The 17,058-nt window shown below is 41.5% G+C and overlaps 1 protein-coding gene across 21 annotated transcripts in view; it reads left to right on the plus strand.

The window, feature by feature from the left end:
• The window catches only part of LOC150050474 (uncharacterized), a 542,379-nt gene that overhangs the window by 393,321 nt on the left and 132,000 nt on the right, over positions 1–17,058 (plus strand). The gene's annotated exons all lie outside the window — the stretch shown is intronic.

A 17,058-nucleotide genomic window follows, 5' to 3' on the forward strand; every position in this document is an offset into this window, starting at 1 on the left:
AAGGGGTTCCTAGAGTCCAGAGAGTAAACTGTGGCTTGAGAGATAGTCAGGGGCTTATGTAACATAAGTGATAGCACTTGTGAGGTGTTACTGGGTTTTAGACTCTGTATCTTGGAGTTATCTGATATAATATTCATCGTCCCTCTAAGCCATAGCGCCCAGCTACTCAAAGGAAGGGATCAGGATTTAAACCTAATTCTCCAAATTCAGAGAAATGCTGTTTGGGCCTCCCAAAGCAGGCCAGGGAGAGACCCAGGGAACATTTCTTGCTTTAAGTGTCTTTGGAAATCAGTACTGACTAGAGACACTGAGAACTACAGAAGTTATCATGAAGTTCCATTGAGGGGAAGAGAGGATTGACTACAAGTGAACTCTCTATAAAGAAGACTGCTGTTAGTTAAGTAATGGAGCATTGGTCAACAATCTGGTTCCTGATGTAGGACCTTGCTCTGAAGAGTCATGGTGGTAGGTGGTCTTGAACACTTACTGAAGAATGACCCAGCTAATGCATTCTGTGTGATGGATGCTAACTTCACTGCTGCCACTTTTTTAGTCTCAGATAACACACATTCCAGATTTTGGAGAACCTCAAAGTGAAGTGTCCTCTGGGTTAGATCAGAGTACTGGCTTCCTTCTCCAGCTTATAGACTGCTTGGCCAGAGTCCATAACCAGTCCCTCAACATGTCACCCACCAGATTTTCCTCTCTCTAATGGGTTAAGTCTTCTTGAAGAAAAATCACACAAGTTGCAAATGTCACCTTCTGTGAACATGTAATTCTAGTCTCTCCTCATTCCTGAGCTTTGAGATAATTCCTTTGTGTTTACTTTTGTTCTTTTTTATCAGACACTAGAAGCAGATGTGAAGATTTGGGGATGTCAGTAACAAAAGGGCACTCTGTGACTGTAGGTATGATAAGGTTTAATGCTTTGTGTTCATGGTAAAAATATTTTGCTATCTGAAGGCAAATCTCAAATAAGCAAATTCATTACATCTGTGACTTGGAAACAATGTGACAGGTTTGTTATGTAACCCAGGTTGGGTGGAACTTGTGATCCTCCTGTCTCAGCCTCCTGGTTCTCCTCCTTGTTCTTCTGGGATTACAGATGTGCACCCCTGTGCACCCCTGGCTTGTGATTTTTTTTTGCCAGTCCTGGGGCTTGAACTCAGGGCCTGACCACTGTCCTGGGGCTTTTCCTCTACCACTTGAGCCATAGCACCATTTCCAGCTTTTTTCTATGTATGTGGTACCGAGGAATTGAACCTGGGTCTTCATGCATGCTAGGCAAGCACTCTACCACTAGGCCAAACTCCCGGCCCTGGCTTGTGAGGGTTTTTTTTTTTCCCATTGGCCTGTGATTTTTTTAAGTTGTGTTTCTCTGGCTGTGAAGAAGCACATCCTCACAGTTTACTCAAAGTTCCTTTTATCTCTCTCATATGAGATTTCTAAAACCCTGTGGGTCTATGTGTCATATATTGGGTCTATGTGTCATATATTGTGCCTTGTCGCAAAATTGTTGAGGTGAATTTCCATGTTGCCTTTCTTATTCTCAGCATCTGGGTTTTCCATCCTTGCTGGTATCTCTGTCTTACAGTAGTGTTTAGTCCAACCAGTGTGTCAGTATCATTTGCAAGGTTTGTTCACACCCAGGTGGCTGAATTTTAGAGGCTGTGACAGTCAGATTGGCTAGTTGAAGCATGGATGGAAAACTTCACATTTCTAACAAGTACCTAGGGATATCACCACTGCTGCTTAGTAAATTTCTCTATGGGAAGGACTACTTGACACCCATACTTGCTTTTCCAACTTTGCTCAGATGAACAGATATTCTCTCTGTGTTCAGAGACACTTAAACATTTCTCCTCAAAGCATGTAAACCAGATTGACAGTGGTCAGGCTCTGAACCCAATCTTGTTGACTCAGCATCAAGTACAGTTGACTCAAACCTGGCAAAACCTACCCTCCAGAAGAGAAGCATCACATGGGTATGTATGAAAAACTCTGAATTAAGAGAAAGTGTTTTATTTATTTTTGTCAAGTGAATGATAGGGAAAACAGGACAGGAATTATGTGTGTAATAAGATAGGTAGATGCTCAAGCAGTCAGATAAATAAATGATTCCCCCACTACTGGAACAACTTTATACTAGGTGCTTCAGCAAAGGAAATGTCTTTCCTTTATCCACACTGCTTTGTAGACTGCTGCTTGTTCCACAGCTAATAGAGTTGTCTGTTCCCAGTTTCACATTTTCTGCAGAATATGTCAGTGAGACTCAACCCAGAAATAAGAGTGAGAAAAAATTACAGGGAGGTTGTCTGAGAGATACAGCCACCATCTTTGGCAGTGCTTAAATCATTTGCTCTTTTTAAAGCTTTTGCTCAGATGGGAAACTCAGAACTCTGTGAAGTTGTCCCCCCCTACAGAGCCAGGTGGAGGTGGGGCCAGCACAAAACCAACACAGGGGGATTTTGCTGCAGCAGCCTAGAAAGCACTTGTGAATGTGGCAGGAAATGAGATCCTAAGCCAGTGCATAAAACAATCAAATCCATCACTGCCTTGGAATGGCCCCTCATAACTCAGAGACTGTCACAGCCCTTTGTGTGCACAGAGGCAATCGTAGAAGGAGTGACAAACTGGGCCCAGAGTCTGCTAAATCCATTCTGGCAGCCAGAGGAATATATTTCCAAAGCCAAGTCACATCATTTTCCTTGAGCTCATTTGACTACAGGCTAAGACTCTATTGTAGAAAATAAAGGGAAGGTTGTGGGGTTGCTGGCATGATGAATATGAATGAACTTAATACTCTGGTTTGGGATTGGGCTGGTACAGGATTAGGATGCAAAGACAAATAGAGAAGAATAAATTTAAGCTGATGTCTTAAGGATGTTTTTTGGCTACCCATTTATTCTCATACATGTTTACTATGCACTTACTATGTGCTCCCTCTTGGACTTGGCAGAGAGAAAGAACATCCACTCTCTGTCGTCATAATATGTGGCAGACACATATGTATAAGACACTATTTTTTTTGCAAGAGTTGTCTTCCATTCTAGGTAAAGGGAGGGAGAGATTAACAGAGAAGATGGAGCTGCTTAACCAAACTCTCAGTTAGACATATAAACTGACCATCTTTGGATGATGAGCTTGAGATTTGGTTAAAACTGACACCTTTGAAGAGATGGTGCTAGACTTCTAAACTCCTCAGAACTATCTTGATTGTGCCCATTTTCCCCACTGTCCCTGTTATAGATTGCATTGTGTTTTCATGAAGTAAATATCCAAGTCCTAAGTTCTTAGTCTTATGACTGTGATCTCATTTGGAGCTAGGTTTCTTTACTGATGTCATCAAAATAAGATATGGCCACTGGATTCTAGAGTGAGGCTGCCAGAATAACTTGTTATACTCTTGTCTTCCTCTCTTCGTGCTAATTTCTCCTGGATTCAGTTTTGGATTAAGAAGGTCACTCCGAACTACACGTGGTGGGGCCTTCCCACTGACAACATTTCTTCAGGTTCTCTGACACTAGGCAAGACGGAGGTGCCTAGTGTTCTAGTAGTTAGACCTTTCGGCACCTCCTATAATCTCATCCAAATGGATTTTGGATAACTAACTCCCACCTTCCTGTGCCATCCATTCCACAGACAAGTCCAGGGAATCAAGGGTGATAGTTATCATGCATTCTGACACTGCCAGTTAGCACTCAGCAATGAAATCGGGGGTTTTTGTTTAGGAGGGGCTCTAAGTTGAATCTGAATTTATATTCTCCAGAAACAGTTTACAAAAAAGCATAAAATTGAAATATAAAAGAAAGTCAGAAATAAAGTGCTGACTTTTGTATTTATATGAGACCAAGTAACATTGATTGAAAATTGCAAAGCATTCAGATCTACTCACTAAATACCAGTTGTTATTTTATGAGTGTGTATGTCCCATAGGAAAATTCCCTTCTTTGAACTATGATCTGGCCCTGGCACCTTGTGCACTATCTGTTTTGTAAATAAAGGTTTATTAGATCATGGCCACATCCATCCATTTTAGGCTTCATTACAATAGCAGAGCTGAGCACATCATATAGCCAAAAGCCTAAAATACTTCATAGCTCTTCACAAAATGTTTGCCCTAATTCAAAATGGTTTATTGTCTACTTTAAATCACTTCATTTGGACTTCTCTGGCATCCCTGATAAGAAAAGCCTATATAGGCTCTTAGAGTCAGCATCTGACCTTAGCTGAACTACAATCTGGATGTTTTTACCCCGATATTGGTTAGTTTGAATTTCTTGTAATATATGACTGGAAAGGTTGGGAATTTGTCTTGTGCCAGGGCCTATAGCTCTCTCCTGGTCTTTTTATGCTCAAGACTGGGGCTTACTAATTGAATCATACTACTGGGACTTTGTTTTTAAAGAAGTCTTAAGTCCTGGTTTTCAGGGTTCTGGACACCTCTAATCCTATCCAAAAAAATTCTGTATAACTGATTCCCACTATCGTAATATGTCCACTCCATGTTGTTAAGATAGAGGTCTGGAGTATTGGTATTACTGAGATTATCCACTCTAACACATACACACAATTGAATTCGATTAGCAATATAGCAAGAAGGGTACTGTTTAAAAGACAGCTTTTGTCTTACCCAAAAGCAATTCAAGTTCATTAAAATCACAATTATCTGACTCTTAATTAGGTGAGATGATCATTTAATTAACAGTGCCCACTTCATTGTTGGTGGCAGGAAACTGAGATAGGCAGGCTCCACTGGTGGCTCAGGCAGCTTGCCCTGAAACACAGTCAATGGCTTTTGGAAGCAGCCATCAAAGTGCCGCCTGTGCAAGTACTTGGCAAATAAAAGACCTGAGACAAGTAAACTTGGCTTTGCTTAGAGAAAGCAGATTCAGACCTAGAACTGGATTTGCTGAAGAATGTGTACCAGGGTGGTCAAAATGAAGGTTCTAGATCAGCTCCTTTAAAGCATTTTATATACTCGTTTACTCTTCCCTATTCCCCTCCTCCCTTCTTCTTATCCCATTTGTGTTTTTCCTAGCCTTCCAACAACACTAAAGACAGATTCTTCTTTTTTCTCTAACACAGTACATTTAGGTGGAATGCTTTGTAGAAGATCAGTAAGGGTTTGATAGTTATGTCAACTTGGCTGGATTGAGAGGTGATTAGGAAATGACACTTTGGGTAGTTTCCAGAGAAGAAAGACAGATGAATTAGCAAAGAGGGAAGAATTGCCCAAATGTGGGGGTTACTGTTTTATGGGCTGGGGGCCCCGATGGAGAAAAGTAGAAATATGCAGCCCACCAGCACAGCTCAAGCCCCATTATTCTTGAGTGGGATATCTTTTGCTGATGCCATTGCTGGTGTGGGTCAGGCTCCTGACTTCTTCAGCCATTCTCATGGACTCACACTAGTGATTCTCTAGGGACCTTCCAAGGTTTTCAGCCTCAGACTGGAGCTACAACCATGGTCTTTCTTGTCTAAGGCTTCTAGTGTCTTCACCTGAGTAACTACTAGATTCTCTGACTAAGATGGCCATTGTGAGTCTATCCAGGTTTTGATCATGTATAACCTATTTACTCCACATTACTGTGACAAAAATAAAAGAAAACTTAGAAGGAGGAAAAACTAACCCTTGGCTCATGGTTTCAGAGCCTTGTGACAGGGAAAATATGGTGGAGAAGTTCATATCATGGCCACTGGAATATGTGGCAGAGGCTGTTCTTCACTTCTTAGTTGACTAGATGCAGGGAGAATGCCATAGCATGAGAGACAGTATGTGAAACAGAGAAAGACAGGAGAGAAAGAGAAAGAGTGAGGGGAAAGAAGGGGGAGAGAGGAAGAGAGGGAAAGAAGGAGGAAGGGAGGGAGGGAGAGTGGAAAGGAGGAAGGGAGAACTCATGTCCTCAAATAACCTTCAAAGCCTTTGTCCCCCAAATGACCTATTTTCTCCAGCTAGGCCTCACTACTTAGTTCCTACCACCTCCCCAAACAATACCACAAACTGAAGACTAAGTGTTCAACACTTTAGCCTGTGGGTTCAGTTCATATTTGGACTATAATGCCAATTTGATAAGTAACTTCTTCATGTGTTTGTGTGTGTGTGCATGTGTATGTGTGTGTGTATATTCTATTTTTATTGATTCTAACTTCTAAAGAATCCTGACTAAATTGGAAGAGCTTGAATTTTAAGACAAGCTATGATAATGATGATCATATTGATAACCATAATTTATTGGGTTCTTATCATGCACCAGGTAGTATGATATGTGCTTTCCTCTTATTAGCTTATTTTATGTTCACACAATCCTAGGAGTCAGGTATTATCATTATATCTAAGGAGGAGAAGCTGGAATTTAGATCAAGTTGTAGAGCTAAGAATGAGTTGAATTTCAGTGCTGCACTGATAAGTCTAATGTCTTGGTACTCAAAATCTGGCTGAATTTTTCTTTGTATGATTCTTAAACCCATAGAGTGGCACATGATCCATGAGATTCTTATCCAGCCTTATACTCTTCCCATTCATACACATATTTATATCTTCAAAAATTCATAATCTTCAACTGACAGAAGCCAGGTCTTTGCTGTTTTATAACTTCCTTTCCTGCTCTTTTAGGCTCTATCATTGGACGTATTAGAGAAGAAATTATTCAGAATACTCAATTGAGATGGTAAGGAAGATTTTCTTCAAATGGCCAACTGCCTAGTACAGGGTATGGTGCTCAAACAGTATAGGCATTACTACTACAGGCTTTCATAGAGGAGGAGAGAGACTGGATATAAGACTAATTGCCAAAAGGACAAATGGGAGTTTACAGCCACCCTTGGCATGTATTGGGGAGAGTAAGGAAAAAGAGGAATCTGGCAAGACCAACTTGACAGATAGGTCAAGGTAAGGTTGGAGACAAAGATAAGGAAAATGATCTGATTACCGAATAAGAAATTTTCACTAAACTGACTCAGTAGGATAATTGGAAAAAATAGACAAAGGCTCTAGGAAAAGATAGCTGGTCCTGGTCAGAAACAGCACTCCGAGGGATCAGACTCCTAGAAGCCATGTACCCAGCAGAATGGCTTAGAGCTCAAAGTAATGCAGCACTGATCCTCTAGGGTACCACAGAGTGACTTCCACGTGTGTTTCTCTCCTATTCCCTTTCTCTAGATGACGTGTTGTGTCATTGCTATTCAAGGATTGTACTTGGGCATTTCTATCAACCCTGTAGTAGCAGGTTCAGACTTTGATAGAATAAACATAGGTATATTTTCTCTGTGGAGTGCTTCACTCACTTTCATACTTCCTCAGTTGGGTCTCTTCAGGGTTAAATGAAACATTTTTCACAGTTGTGACTCACAGATTCATGATGTCTGATCCCAAACTCAAATTTCTAGGCTCCAGCATATTTTTTTTTTGCCAGTCCTGGGGCTTGAACTCAGGGCCTGGGCTCTGTCCTTGAGCTTCTTTTGTTCAAGGCTGACACTACCACTTGAGCACCACTTCCAGCTTTTTGTGTGTATGTGGTAGTGAGGAATCAAATCCAGGGCAACCTCAAAATGTCCAAGAATCTGAACTTTTTTATTAATGAATTTATTAATACTGATTTTTATATCATATTTCATATGGCATGTTTAACATACAAGTATTCAAGAAGGGAATCTCTACAATCACTGGCACATAGATTTTAGAACATAATTAAAATTAAGCTGAGGGTTTACATGGCATAGATACATATTAATATATGTAATAAAATATTATGTCTATAGATTTATAGCCCATTATAGATTTTAATGTCTATGTAGTTATGTTTATATCTCCAAGACCATATCCATAATCTTGGGTACCCAAATATTGGGTACCCCAAAATCTGAACTTTTAAGTAACTATTTCATAACCAAGATATTCTATCCTTTAAAGTAGTGAGTGAAGCAGCTGTTATGACACGGAGGTCCTGGACTGAATCCTATTGTGTTGCAGGATGATGGCTTGGAACACATTCAGTATCTTTTTGGGGCTTAGGGGGCTGGAGGGAAGGCTACCCAGCCAGGCATTTGCAGGTGCACACTTGGCTGGATTTCTCATGTGGCCTTTCCCCCCCAGGGCTTTATTCTCTGTCCAGCATGCCAGCCCAATTTCCATTGTTCTCAGCGACTGTGACTGATGCCGGTGTGTAGGGAAATTGGAACTCTGAAGCTTGTTCAAGCACCATGACCCTCTTTTATTCTGAGCAGCCCCTAGGGCTCTGTTTGCAAGGTAGACCCAGAGGCTGCTGGGGCCAGGGTCACAGTTTCTACTGTTCAGGGGCAGAGGGAGCACAATTTGACCTCTCCCCTGCTTTCTGCAGCCTTGTTACTGTCGGCGTTTGTGTGTTTGCTCATTCTTTACAATCCCCCAGAGCTCCTGAGGTTGGCTTCAGCACAGGAAGCTCTTACTGTTAAATGGCTCAGAAGACCACGGGCAGGAAACACCCACATTGGCACCAGGTTCAAAGCTACTCAGGAGTATGTCACAGCCTGTCAAAGGCTATTCTGTAGGAGGTGACCTCTTTGTCTTAGGTCACATTTAAGTTGATCCACCATGGACATCCCACTCAGTTGCCCAGTTCTAGGTCCTTCAGCTCTATAGGGGGCATGGGTAACCCCAGTTCTTCATTTAGTAAGAAGTCTACCAGTTTCTGATTCTGAGTCTTACAGGATACAGGAAGATTTTCTTTTTCCCTTCACTGATCCCTTCTCTCTCCCATACTTCTTGACCAGAAAATGATACAAAGGCCAAATGATCAACTGGTCATAGTTATTAAGCATCAACTTAATGAAACTTCCCCCACCCCAAGTTTCTAAAGTTCAGAAATAATTCTGAACTAATTCTAAAGCCAATCACCTACCAAGTTAATGCTTATTTCTAGTGAGCATATAAGGTAAACTGTAAGATGGTATAGTTCCTCCTTCCTCACCCCAGTTTATTATTTCTAGTAATTATACTTTCTTCTTACTTTTTGACCCCACCTACCTTCTGTCTATCCATATTCCCTACCTAGAAACAGGTTTCCATTTTTTTTTGCCATTTCTGATGCTTAAACTCGTGCCCTGGGCACTGACTTTAGGCTTTCTCAAGGACAGTACTCTAGCACTTGAGCCATAACACTACTTCTTGCTTTTTCTGTATATGTGATACGCAGGAATTGAGCCCAGTGTTCCATGCATGCTAGACAAACTCTGTACTACTAAGCCATGCTCCTGACCAGGTTTCCATGTTTTATATCCTGAATAGTGTCAAACAACTTGTCAGTTTGGCTCAATTCCTTTCACACCAGGTCTATTCTCTATGAAGCTGCCAAAACATTACTGAAATGCATCTAGTGAAGTCCTTCTCAACTCAAAACCCATCAAAGTCTTCAGAGACCCCACTATGTCATAATCCTTTTGCCATCCTTTTCCTCATCAATGTTCATCCCCCATTTTCTGTGTGTTCTCTACAGTGTTTACATTTCTAGCAAATGTTATGCTTCTTCTCTCCTGTTCCCAGGACGTTGTCTGGCTACCTAAACAAATAAATAACCCTTCCTTTGGGGATCCCTCAGTCTTTTTGACTGGCACATTCATATTGCACTTGGGGAGCACTTGACTCTGTGCCTGGAAATACACCCTTCCTTCCTTCCTTCCTTCCTTCCTTCCTTCCTTCCTTCCTTCCTTCCTTCCTTCATCCCTCCCTCCCTTCCATCCTTCCTTCTTTCCTTCATTTCTCTCTTCTTCCCTTCCCTCCCTCCCTCCCTCTTTCTTTTCTTCCTTCCTTGCTTTCCTTCCTTCCCTCCCTCCTTCCTTCCTTCCTTGCTTTCCCTCCCTTCCTCCCTCTCTTCCTTCCTTTCTCTCCCTCCCTCCTTCCTTCCTTCCTTGCTTTCCCTTTCTCCCTCCCTCCCTCTTTCTTTCCTTCCTTCCTTGCTTTCCTTCCTTCCCTCCCTCCCTCCTTCCTTCCTTGCTTTCCCTCCCTCCCTCCCTTCCTCCCTCTCTTCCTTCCTTCCTTTCTCTCCCTCCCTCCTTCCTTCTTCCTTGCTTTCCCTTTCTCCCTCCCTCCCTCTTTTCTTTTCTTTTTATTAAAGAATTTATTACCATTGATTTTTACATCATATTTTAAATAACAAGTTTAACAAACAAGTGTTCAAGGAGGGAATCTTTATTTACAATCACTGGGACTTAGTATTTAGAACTTAATCAAAATTAGGCTAAGGGTTTGTATGTCATAGAAACATACTAATTTATGAAATAAAACATTATGTCTATAGAGTCATAGGTTTTTATATCTATATAGTTATGTTTATATTTCCATTACCATGTCCATAGCATTGGGTATGCAAATATTGAGTCCTCGCTCTTGTACTCTTTGGATTTAATAGCCGCACATTAAGGATACCATGTGCCTTTTGTTCCTTAAGTCTTGACTTGTCTCACTCAACATGATTTGCTCTAGATTCATCCATTTCCTTGCAAATGCCATTATTTTATCTTGTCTGTTGGCTATGTAGAATTCCATTGTGTATATATACCACATTTTCTGTATCCATTCATCTGCAGCAGGCATCTGGATTGTTTCCATCGCCTGGCTATTGTGAATAGTGCGGAGATGAACATAGCTGAGCAGGTGTCCTTATAATATATTGGGTCATGATGTTCAGAATAGATGCCCAGAAGTGGTATGGCGGGATCGTAGGGAAGGTCTACTTTCAGTTCTTTAAGAAACCTCTACACTGCTTTCCAGAGTGACTGAACTAGTTTACATTCCCACCAGCAGTGTAGTAGGGTTCCTTTTTCTCCATATCCCCACCAGCAACTGTCATTGTCTGAGTTCAAAATCTTGGCCATTCTTGTTGGGGTAAGGTGGTATCTTAGGGTTGTTTTTATTTGCATTTCCTTTATGACCATAGATGATGAACATTTTCTCATATGCTTTTCTGCCATTTTAATCTCTTCTTCTGATAAGTCTCCCTTTAGTTCCTTGGCCCATTTAGTGAATGGTTTATTGGGTTTGTGGGGGATTAGTTTCTTGAGTTCCCTGTAGATACTGGATATTAAGCATTTGTCAGATGTATTGTTGGTGAATATCTTTTCCCAGTTGGTTGGCTGTCTCTCTACTTTTGTGACTATGTTGTTATCTCTACAGAAACTTTTTATTTTTAGGTAGTCCCATTTATCGAGTCTCTCTCCAATCTGTTGTGACCCTGGGATTCTGTTCAGGAATCTTTTGCCTGTGCCTACGAGTTCCAGTATCTCTCCTAATTTATCATGTAGCAGTTTCATGGTTTCCAGTCTGATGTTGAGGTCTTTGATCCACTTTGAGTTAATGTTTGTGCATGGCGAAAGGCTAGAGTCAATTTTTAGTTTTCTGCATGTGGCTGCCCAGTTTTGACAACACTAATAATTGAATAGACTGTGTTTGTTCCACTGTATATCTTTGGCTCCTTTGTCAAATACGAGTTGCCTATAGGTATGTGGTTCTATTTCTGGGTCTTCTATTCTGTTCCACTGATTTTCTGGTCTGTTTTTGTGCCAGTACCAAGCGTTTTTTGTTATTATGGCTCTATAGTAGAGTTTGAAGTCTGATATTGTAATTCCACCAGCATTGCTCTTTTTGCTTAGAATTGTTTTGGCTATTCTAGGTCTTTTCTTGTTCCATATGAATCATTGAATTATATCATCTTTGGTTAAATATATTCTTAAGTATTTTATTCTTTTGGGGACTATTGCGAATGGGATCATTTTCTTGATTTGGCCTTCTGTTTGAGTATTATTGGTGTACAAGAAAGCTACTGAATTCTGAAGGTTAATTTTGTAGCTTGCCACTTTGCTAAAGTAGTTTATTAATTCTAGAAGTTTGGGAGTGGAGTTGGTTGAGTCACTCAAGTAGAGGATCATGTCATCTGCGAATAGGGATAGTTTAATTTCTTCTTTCCCTATGTAGATCCCTTTGATGTTCTTTTCTTGCCCTGTCTAGTTCCTCATTTTAAGGTGCATGGTTCCAGTCTTTCACTGTTTAATATAATACTGGCTGTAGGTTTTTCATATATGGCTTTAACTATTTTGAGGAACGTACCTCTTATTCTTATTTTTTCTAGTGCTTTCAACAAGAATGGATGTTATATTTTGTCAGATGCCTTCTCTGCGTCCACAGAAATTATCATATGATTTTTATCAGTAGCTCTATTGATGTGATGGGATGTATTATATTGATTGATTTGCGAATGTTAAACCAGCCTTGCATCTGTGGGATGAAGCCTACTTGATTATAGTGTATGATTTTTTAAATTTGTTTCTGGATTCTGTTGGCTAATATTTTATTGAGGAGTTTTGCATCTGTGTTCATTAGAGAGATAGGTCTGTAGTTTTCTTTTTTTGTTGGGTCTTTCCCTGGTTTGGGGATGAGCGTAATATTAGCTTCATACTATTTCTAGGAAGAGTTTCAATAGTATTGGTGTTATTTCATCTTTAAACGTCTTGTAGAATTCCACAGTGAAACCATCTATACCTGGGCTCTTTTTGGTTGGCATTTCCCTGATTACTTCCACAATTTCATTGTAAGAGATTGGTTTGTTCAATTTGTTTACCTCATTGTTGTTCAGTGTGGGTAGCCTATATTTATTTAAGAAATCATCCATTTCTACTAGATTTTCTTGTTTCTTTGAATATAGGCCCTGATAGTACCTATTCATTATGGACTGAATTTCTTGGAAATCAGTTGTGATTGTTCCCGTGGGGTCTCTAATCTTATTTATTTGAGTCTCCCCTTTCCTTTTTTTCATTAATCTTGCCAGGGGTCTGTCTATTTTGTTGACTCTTTCAAAGAACCAACTTTTTGATTTATCGATTTTGTGTATAGTAGATCTTATTTCAATCTCTGATATTTCTGATTTTATTTTTGTTATTTCTGCCCTGCTAGTTGTTTTAGAATTAACTTTTTCTTGCTCCTCTAGGTGTTTCAGTTTTTTTAGGTTATTTACATGCTCTTCTTCTGTCTTTTTAATATGCGCTCCTAATGTGATAAATTTGCCTCTTAGAACTGCCTTTGCTGTGTCCCATAAGTTCCTTTGTGATCTTTCTTGATTGTCATTACATTCAAGGAAGTTTTTAATTTCTGTAACCCAGGAGTTATTCAGAAGTGTGTTGTTCAGCTTCCAAGTGATTGAATGTTTTTTGACTTTGACTGCATTGTTCAGGATTAGTCTGACTCCACTGTGGTCTGATAGAATGCATGGGATTATATCAGTCCTCTTGTATTTGCTTAAGTATTCTGTATGAACTATTATATGATCTATTTTGGAGTGTGTTCCATGTGCTGCTGAGAAAAATGTAAAAAGTTTCACCATTGGGTGAAAGACTGTATATCTGATAAGCCCAGCTGGGCTATGGTGTCGTTTAAGCCGATGGTGTCTTTGCTTAACTTTTATTGAGTTGACCTGTCATTTGTTGAGTATGGTGTATTGAGGTCTCCCACTATGAATGTGTTTGAGTCTATCTTGTTCTGTAATTCTAAGAGAGTTTGTTTGACAAATTTGAGTGCTCCCATGTTGGGGGAGTAAATGTTTGTAAGTGTAATATTATGGGCATGGATTGTACCCTTTACTAATATATAATGGCCGTCTCTATCTTTATGTACTGATTTTACTGAGAAGTTAATTTTGTCGGAGACTAAGATTGCTACTCCTGCTTTTTTGCATGGTTCATTGGAGTGGAAAATTCGTTTCTATCCTTTCACTTGGAATTTGTTTCTGTCTTTGGTGATGAGGTTTCTTGGTGTTGTCTCTTGGAGGCAACATATGGATGGGTGGTATTTCTTAATCCATTCTGCTGCTCTGTGTCTTTTGATTGGATTGTTCAGCCCAGTCACATTTGGGGAAATTATGGAGAAGTGGTCAGTGTCCATTGTCATTATTTATTTTTACTTCTGAGTTTCTTTCTGTCTCTTTTTTCCCCCTTTTGGGTTTAGTGAATTATAGATATTCACTTCTTGATGGGGGTTCTTGATGTTCTACAATTTGTTCTCGATTAATTAACATTTTTTGTAACACTGGTTTAGAGGGCACACATTCATAAAGCTTCTCTTTGGAGTGAAATATTCTTGTTTCTCCTTCAAATGTAAATGCTAGTTTTGCTGGATATATCAGTCTGGGTTGGCAATTGTTGGTCTTCAGGACATCAATGATGTTTTTCCAAGCTTTTCTTGCATTTAGGGTTTGCATGGAGAGATCTGCTGTAATTCGCATTTTTTTCCCATTGTAGTATAGCTCTTTTTTTGTTTTTGCAGCTTTTAAGATCAATTCCTTGGTATTCAGGTCTAGTGTCTTTACTATGATATGTCTAAATGAGTTCCTTCTAGGATCTTGCCTGTTTGGATTGCTGAAACCTTCAATAATGTGAATATTTTCCCTTTTGAGGTTGGGGACGTTCTCTGCTATGATTTTGGTGAATAAGGGTTGCATTCCTTTGTCCTGAAATTCTGCGCCCTCATCAATTCCTATTATACGAAGATTAGATTTCTTTGCTGTATCTGCCAGGTCCTGGAGTTCTCTCTGGTGGATTATGACTGATTTTTCCAAGGTGGTGATTCTCTGTTCCAGCTCTTGTGTTTTATCTTCCGTTCCTGATTTTCTATTCTTTATCTCAGTCAATCTGCTGCTTAATGCCTCCATTTTTGCTTGAAGTGTGGACACTGAGCTGATCATGTCTGCTTAGAGGGTAGAAGGTATTGAACTTTTCTTCCACTTCTCTTTTGAATTTGAAGAGTTCCTTGGAAATTTCTTGCTTATGTTTTTGGATTTCAGCCTTAACTTCATTAGTCGTTTCCAAAATCATCTCCTTGATTTGAGTCATATTTCGTGTCTCTTCAGGTGTCATTTCTTGGGATGGTGACATTTCTCTCATCCCTTCACTCTTGTTTCCTTTTGGGCTTTGCGTGGGACTTTGATTATTTATGTATGTCATAATTTGTCTTTGAACTCTCCTAGGATCGAGAACTGTTGTAGTTTGCTCTGTGGTCTGTAGGTCGCGGTCTTTACTTAGATTGGGACCGGTGGTTCTGGGAATCTGTGTATTCCTGTGGTTCTTGGCCAGATTGATTCCTCTGCTGACTAGGTCAGAGTTTGCAGTTTTTGCAGGTGTTCGCCTGTTCCCAGAGGCTGTGTGTTGCTGTACAACTAGCTCTCAGCCCAACCAGTGGCCTCACAGTGGGCCGTGGGATGGGTCTGCGCACTTCAGTCTCAGTGCGCTGGGCGGATGGTTGGTTTTCCTGCGCTGCTTCCAGGGGTGGGCCCCTCGCCAAGGGTCTTGAGTTTGTCGGTTTCCAGGGGCACTCAGCTCGACCAGCTGGTTTCTACTCTGTTCCCAGGGGTGGGGGCAGGCAAGGACGTGGGCTCCAAGGGCAGAGCTGCGCCTTTCTGATTCTCAGAAGGTGAGCTCGGCTACTGGTCTGCCCTTCAGTTCCCTGCTGTGTTTCCTCTGCTTTGTCAGAGAGTCTATGACTGTGTGGGGCCCCTTGGTGCTGTCTTGCTGGGGATTCCCAGCTGGAGGGTGTCTGGCTCAAGATTTGAGTGGGACAGATGCTGGCTCCTAGACTCCTGCACACCCCACCCGCTGTTGGAAGGCAGGGTCTCAGCGTCCCCCACTCTCCAGATCCAGTGGCCTGGGAGAGGAACTTGTTGGGCGGGTGAGCTGAGACACCTCTGCCCCCTTTGGTGGGGTGCTGGGTGTTAGCACCCGCCTGCCTGTCAGTCTCTGATCAATGGCCTGGGAGAGGAACCTATTGGGCAGGTGGTAGCAAGGACACCTCCACCCCCTTTGGTGAGGTGCTGTGTTTTAGTGCCCGCCCGCCTGTCAGTCTCCAGTCAATGGCCTAGGGGAGGAGGCTGTTGAGGGAAGGGACAGGATTCTAAATTCCTTGCCCCCTGTCCTTGCCAGTCTTTCTCGGGCGGGGTGGAGGGGTCTGAGTTAAGTTCTATAGCTTGGCACCAGCTCTGCTTTCCCGATGGGTTTGGGGACCCACTGGGCTACCCGCTGAGCTACCTGTTGGGTTACTCACTCCTCTGCATTTGGCTGTGGGTGCTCCATGGTGTTGGAGAATCAATCATTCCCCTCAGATCTCAGCCGCCGCCTGTGCTCCACGTCTGGGTTCTGCTGCTTGCTGGTCTGGTCTCTGCTGGTTCCTGCATCTGGCTTCTGTTGCTTGCTGGCCCGGTCTATGCTGGTTTCTGCGGCGGGCCAGGCGGGGCCCGGCACCCTCCGCTGTGGCTTTCCCGGCTTGGAGAGGGGTCCTTGCATCTCGAATTCTTTGAGAAAGTTAGATGTAAGCTTTATCTGGATTTCTTTTCCAGTTTGAGTCCTTCTCCGTTGCTTCTTGAGTTTGTTGTTGTGGATTTCTTAAGGTAGTTGGCTTGTGGGATTCCCTGGTTCTCTCTCTTTGTGGGAGAGAGCTAGACAGCATCCCTATTGTCTCCGTGCCATCTTCCTCCCCCCTTTTCTTTTTTTAAATATTTTTTTCTTTTTTCTTTTCTTTTCTTTTTTTTTGCCAGTCCTGGGCTTGAGCTCAGGGCCTGAGCACTGTCCTTGGACTTTCTCAAGGCTAGAGCTCTACCACTTGAGCCTCAGCACCACTTCTGGCTTTTTTCTATGTATGTGGCACCAAGGAATCGAACCTGGGTCTTTGTGCATGCTAGGTAAGCACTCTACCACTAGGCCAAACTCCCAGCCCTTTTTTCTTTTCTTTTCTTTTCTTTTCTTTTCTTTTCTTTTCTTTTCTTTTCTTTCTTATCTGCCTTGCCCAGATCACCCTGGAGGGTGGACACCTATTAGTTTTGCTTTTCTTTTATTCTCTTCCTGTCACAGTGCCAGGTCCAAAGACCATAATTCACTTTCTATTTATCAAATGTAGAAGAATGGTCCAGGTGCTGGTGGCTCATGTCTGTAATCCTAGCAACTCAAGAGGCTGAGATCTGAGGATCATCGATTGATGCCAGCCTAGGCAGGAAAGTCCATGAGACTCTAATCTCTAGTCACCAAAAATTGACATACAGGTAGAGCTGT

Source organism: Megascapheus bottae, chromosome 18, assembly GCF_031878675.1.
Source record: "Megascapheus bottae isolate mThoBot1 chromosome 18, mThoBot2.hap1, whole genome shotgun sequence".
Taxonomy (NCBI): domain Eukaryota; kingdom Metazoa; phylum Chordata; class Mammalia; order Rodentia; family Geomyidae; genus Megascapheus; species Megascapheus bottae.